Here is a 6231-nt window from a genome sequence, read left to right as displayed (position 1 = left end):
ATTGCTAAAGGCACAGCTGAAGCTGATTCTGGTCAGTTCCCGCCACTCACCAGCAGGGGTCCTTCAGGCATTGTGGTGGGTGCTGGGCAAGATGGATAGATCAGAGGTCACAATCTTGTCTTCAGAACCAGTGTGTGTGCCCCCTGTCTTTGTGAAGAGAAGGCATATGCAACACCCTGGGACAGCCCCTCCTTCCCGAGGAGGCCAGTCACTACCCCACGGAGAGATAGGAGGCTTGGGGGCAGGGCGGGGGCACGGAGTCCCTCCAGGAGCGGGTGTTCTGAGACTAGGAGCAATGATCCTTTGAGTCTGTAATGCTCTGTTCGCCTGTCCTGCAGTTGGTTCTCTTGTTTTGCTAGCAATAATTACTTACCAAAAGCACTCAAGAGGCCATTCTTCTCCTCTTAGGGGAAAAGCAGGGCCTGGACCAGTTTGCTGATAGCAACCCCAGGCCAGAAAGTCCACTGGGCCCACACCCCCAGGTGAATCAGGAAAATTCTGGGCTGGTTTCTGGAAGAGTGACACAGCTTGCAATTCTGTGGTTCTCAGACTTTGGGATTTTACCAGAAAAACTGCAAAGTGAATTTGGAGGACTGACTTAGATATAACTCTTCCAGATAACTCCATCCCCCCCACTATTATTACCATAGTTTCATAAAAGATAAGACTTTTAATTCAAAAAAAGGGAGGAAACAGTCTCAGTAAACTACAATCCCTTAAAATTGATCAAATTTAGATTTATGACTAGTTACTATATTATTCTCATTTTTAAAATCCGATGGACTGCTTTTTCTTAATTTCTGCAGACAGATGGACAAATATTACCTATGTTTGTGAATCACAGCTCTGCGTGGCTTGGCAGAGACACAAATGAAAAAAACCCAGTGAGATTTTTCAGTAGGCAAACTGAAAGCTGTTTGCTTAGGAGAAAAGCTTGAGAAGCTTCTTTAGCTAGAAACTGCCAGATAGAGTCTTTGGGTTAAGAAAGCTCTGCTTGAGTTCTTCCAGATACCCTGAGGTGATGGCCTTAAACCCATAAACTGGGAGGGGATCTGTTGGCATTCATTGTTTATGTACCTCTTAGGGAGTTTGTCAGTTTATGGGACTATTCACCACACAGTCAACTGGGTGAAAGATTAATAATTACCTACCTACCTACCAATTACTTACCACATGGGTTGGTAAAATTCTGGATGAGGAAACCTCCCTCAATTCTGGAAAGGACTACAAAACCACAATCTGGCCCCAACATTCCTAGTGGCAGGTTTGATTCAGGAAAGGATACCCAAGTGAAATTACACTTGTTTTGTGTAGAAGAGAGAAACATTTCCTTTTATACAAGGCTGAGTGTTTTGGGGTTGGTTATGATGAAGTCAGTGGTGTCCGATTAACACCATTGCTAAGTCTTCACTCAGACAGGACCATCCCTTTGCCTGAATTCATCTCACTGAATTGTTTGCGTATAATAAATTGTTGCTATAGAGACCAACCAGCAGACAGCACAATGCCCCACAGCACTTGGAGGTCAGAGCTAAACTGACCAGCGTGGGAGGAAAATGACAGCTAGAGCTTCACTGTCACTTCTTGCTACTGGAGTAGCTGAGCAAGACTCTCCCTATGTGACTCCAGAAGGCAGGTGGCTCTGGTCAGAATCTCAGCTCCTCATGGTGGCACAGGAGCATGGAACAGAAAATAGACAAGAGTCAGAAATAGTTGACCTTATAGTTAGAAGGGGCCTAACACATATGAGAGGAGCCTATCGGAGTAGGTATACGTAGTCTTTCAGTCAGCATATCTATTTCTCAAGTGTTAGGTGCTGGATAAACAGTGGGAAGTGGAATGACAAGGTGAGTGACAAGGTGAGTGGTCCTTGGGGACAGACCTTGAAGCTGAGACTTGTAGATCTGAGTTAGATGGGCATGTGGGTTCCAGGGACATTTTTTGTTTTTTTTTAGGATGGAAGATACTAAAGTATGTTTGCATGTTGACAGGAGCTCTGTAGTGGAGAGGAGCAGAGTAAAGGTGCAAGAAGGAATATACTTGAAGAGATAGAGTCCCTGAGAAGGTAGGAGGCAGGAGGAAGCCCAGCGCACAGGAGGAAAGACTAGACTCTAACAGACCTAGGGATACTGCTCTTATTGCAACAGGAAGGAAGGAGGAGAGGCTACCGATGCTGGCACCTATGTAGATCCGGTCATGGAAATACTAGGGATTTCCTAATTGGTGACTTCTTTTTCGCATTAAAGCATGAGTCAAGATGCCCTGCACAGAGTGGAGGTGGGAAGCAGTAAGAGGGTGAGGAATCCAGTCCTTGAGGAGGGGAGAGAGGGCTTCCTAGAGAAACACAGCATGATGGCTGTGCGATGTCAGGGGCCCGCTGGAGGGTAATGATCTTGAACTTACAGTGGCACCTCTCTGCATGATTGATGATTTTGCCCCAATAATGCTTGCTTTTAGGTGCAGGCCCAGGGAAGGTGGATAGTAGGGGCTGCTTGGTGTTCTGGGGTTACCAGGAGAGTGTGATGGAGGGTAGAAAAGAAAGGGAGGGGCTGGCCCAGCCACAGCAGTTAAGTTCTCACGTTCCACTTCGAAGGCCCTGAGTTTGCCAGTTTGGATCCTGGGCACGGACCTATGCACTCCTTGTCAAGCCAGGCTGTGGTAGGCGTCCCACATATAAAGTAAAGGAAGATGGGCACGGATGTTAGCTCAGGGCCGATCTTCCTAAAAAGAAAAGGAAAAAAAAAGAAAAGACAAGGGCAGCTGCAAGAGAACAATGCTTGTGGGACCATGGAGTCTAAAAGAAGCTAAGAAGAAAATGAAGACAGGAGAGGAAAGATGAGAAGGAGGAACTGGTGAGTAGTGGATTAGTGGTCTAATGAAACCTGAGGTGCCTTTTTCCATGAGGCATTTAAGCAAGTGAGCTGTAAGTATAGTCAGAGAGTAGGATTATCAATTCACGATTTTGGAGATAGAGATTTCTGGTGAATGCAAAATCTGTGTGTGAGGAAGGGAATTCTGACACACGCTACAACATGGGTGGAACTTGAAGACATTACGTAGAATGAAATAAGCCAGACACAAAGGATAAATGCTGTATGATTCAACACACGTGAGGCACTTAGTATAGTCAAAATCATAGAGACAGAAAGTAGAAGGGTGGATGACAGGGTCTGGGAGGATGGGGAGCTAGTGTTTAATGGGGACAGAGTTTCAGTTGGGGAAGATGAAAAGAGTTCTGGAGATGGGTGGTGGTGATGGTTGCACAACAATGAGAATGTACTTTAAGCCACTGAACTGTACACTTAGAAATGGTTAAGATGATAAATTTTGTATTATGTGTATTTTACCACATTAAAAGAAAAATTCATGTGTGACCATAGGGTGGGTGGCCGAGGAAAAAGTCCTCGGCAATGAGGTGCATTCAGAGGTGGAGGTTCTGAGAGTTGGGCTGGGGAGAGAGGCTGCGATCCAGAGCTTGAGTCTTTGTGAGTTAGATGCATGACCGGGAGGCAGGTGGAAGACAGCCGGGAGGAGAGGAGAGGGTGGTATTTTGGGGCGGTATGAGCATGGGGGAGCAGGTTTGACAAGAGGGCTGGGTTTGACAAGTGGCGATCTGGATGTTGCGATGGGGGGTGAGGAGGACTCCCACCCCACCTCAGCTCTAAGATACTTAGGGGATGAGAGAAGGAGCAGTGCCAGTTGAGAGGTGGCGGGAGAAATAGTGTCTTTGGGGGAAACCAAGTCTCAGTTAAGGCCAGGAAGCAGAGGGAGCAGTTTAAGAAGAGACTGAGAATCTTGGGATGGCCCAGGGTGCAGTGGGAGGAAAGGGGTGGTGGTGGCTGTGGCGCGCTTGGTTCAACAGTGAGTTCAAGTTGAGGAGACACATGGGGTGTTAGCCGCAATCTTCTGGTGCTGAAGTGTCGAACCAGGGGATTTGAGGCGTGATGAGATGGGTTGCAGTCCCTGGAAGTAGGATGGTGGGAGCTCAGGGCTAGCAGTTTTGTCCAGAAGGTTCTGCTTCCAGGCCTGGCTGTGGAGGGGATATAGAGGTCTTGGTGAATTCTGTGGTCCCAGAGCACTAGAGGTGGGCCCCCACTCTCCAGTCCTAGGCCCACACCGGACATCATGGCTTGACCATGACGCCATTTCCCAATAAGCTCAGATATGAATTTAGAGAACACAGTTCCCCAGAGAGCCAAACCAGGAATGTATTTACCAGCCCTGACAGGCTGACCTGCTCATTTTCTGGATGAGGAAACTGAGGTAAAGAGAGGACAAATGATTTTCCTAGACCAGGCTGAGATGGAAATTCAGATTTCCTGTTTTCCACATCACTGTGGACCATCTGCCAGCTCAGGGCTCCAGTGGGGGCACAGGAGAAGGGCTGAGCATGCCCATGAGCTGCCCTGCAGAGTTACAGTAGAGAAGAAGCAGGCAGGGAGACAATTCATGAAAGGAGAAAGGATGGGAACGATGAGGAGGGGACGATGGGACATCAGTGAGAGGCCTCAGGGAACCCAGGCTGGCTCGGTGCCCTCTCATTGGCACTTGAGGCTGAGGAACGTGTCAGACAGGCAGCCACCTTCCCTTCCCCTTCCCCAGAAAGAACAAAGGCTCTGAGATGTGTGGGTGGACTAGTTCAGCTTTGAGCACCGGGTCATTGTGCAAAAGGGGCAGAAAGGAAAGCAACTGTGTCTGCTAATATTTGGGAAGGCCCTGAGAATGGTCTGGGGTGGCAGAAGCCAGCTCCTCTCCCTCCTGGCTGGAGATCTAAAAACCACGAAATGAACTATAAGGAAACCTCTTCTGGGGGGTCTTCAGCAGCGGAGGAGGGCGGTCAGGACAGGGATGCTTAGGGAACTTGATAGTGCTACGGAGGGCTGCTTTTAGGCTGTCATGATATGTGTGTTCCACGCATGGTTGAAAACAAACAGGGCTGCCTCGGAGATGGATTTACAGTCTTCTATGCCCTCCAGCTCGGAGCAGCCTCTGGATTTCTGAAATGTCCTGGTCACTGACAAGAAACGTCCCTTGGTTTATCTAATTAAATCCAGATCTTGCAGAACTCGCCTCAGGGGTGGAGAGCCATGGGGAGTGCGACGTCTTGGAGACGTCCCAACCCCTGATCCCAGGGGTGAGCTGGACTCCCATTCTCTCTCTGTTCCATTAGTCTTCCAAGTCCTGTTGAGTACAGCTGAGGAAGTCCTGGGTGGAAAGCTGTGAGCCTCTGCAGGACACAGAAGCTGGAGTTCAGGTCCCGGAGTTCTTTGGTGCCCATCTGGCAAATACTAAGTAGACCGTGTGTCCCCATCCAGTAGAGATGCCTAGGAGCTCCTTCCTTCTAAGGAGCTGCATCCTTCCTGTCTCCTCCCCTGGCCATGTGTTACGGGCTGAATTCTCTCTCCTCCCACCCCAACATGTACGCCGAAGTCCTAACCCCAGTGCCTCAGAATGTGATGTATTTGGAGAGAGGGCCTTTAAAGAGGTAATTAAGTTAGGATGAGGTCACTAGGGTGGGCACTAATCCTATATGACTGCTGTCCTTATAAGCAGATGAGATTAGGACATTGACATGTACAGAGGGAAGACCGTGTGAAGACACAGGGAGAAGTTGGCCATCTACAAGCCAAGGAGAGAGAGGCCTCGGAAGAAACCAACCCTGCTGACACCTCGATCTTGGACTTCCAGACTCCAGAATTGTGAGAAAATAAATTTCTGTTGTTTAAACTAACCAGTCAGTGGTGTTTTGTTATGGCAGCCCGAACAGACTCACATGCCGGGTCTAGGTTACCTTATTCAGTGGACAGAGGGGCTGTTGCTTAGCATGCACCCCTCTCCAGGAACTGCAGGGTAGGGTGTTTGGCCCTGGAGGGCTGTCTGAATGGAGCTGTCTGAGGGAGGAGACACGTGCTTCCTGACCCTCCCGGTCCACACTGAGCACCCATCTTAAGCCTGTCTCCAGGAAACTGCAAGAAGGTGCTATGGAAAAGGTCAGGGTCAGAAACATGGATCCTGTTCCTCGCTGCCTCATGTCCAGTTCTGTGTGACAGGGAGGGATGAATGGCTGCCCTATGGCTGGAGTCGGTACATTTTGGATCCCTTTAAAAAATGGAAACAAAAAATTTAGCCTGTCAAACCACAGAAAGCAATACAGGCTTTTTACAGCACAGCTCAGGCATCTCCAGTCCTTTTCAGCACAGCCAGACACACGTGGTCTCTGGCTGAGCCTAT

The sequence above is a fragment of the Equus przewalskii genome, chromosome 10, assembly GCF_037783145.1.
Source record: "Equus przewalskii isolate Varuska chromosome 10, EquPr2, whole genome shotgun sequence".
Classification (NCBI taxonomy): Eukaryota; Metazoa; Chordata; class Mammalia; order Perissodactyla; family Equidae; genus Equus; species Equus przewalskii.
The sequence above is the reverse complement of the archived record's forward strand: the minus strand, read 5'-3'. Positions refer to the sequence as shown.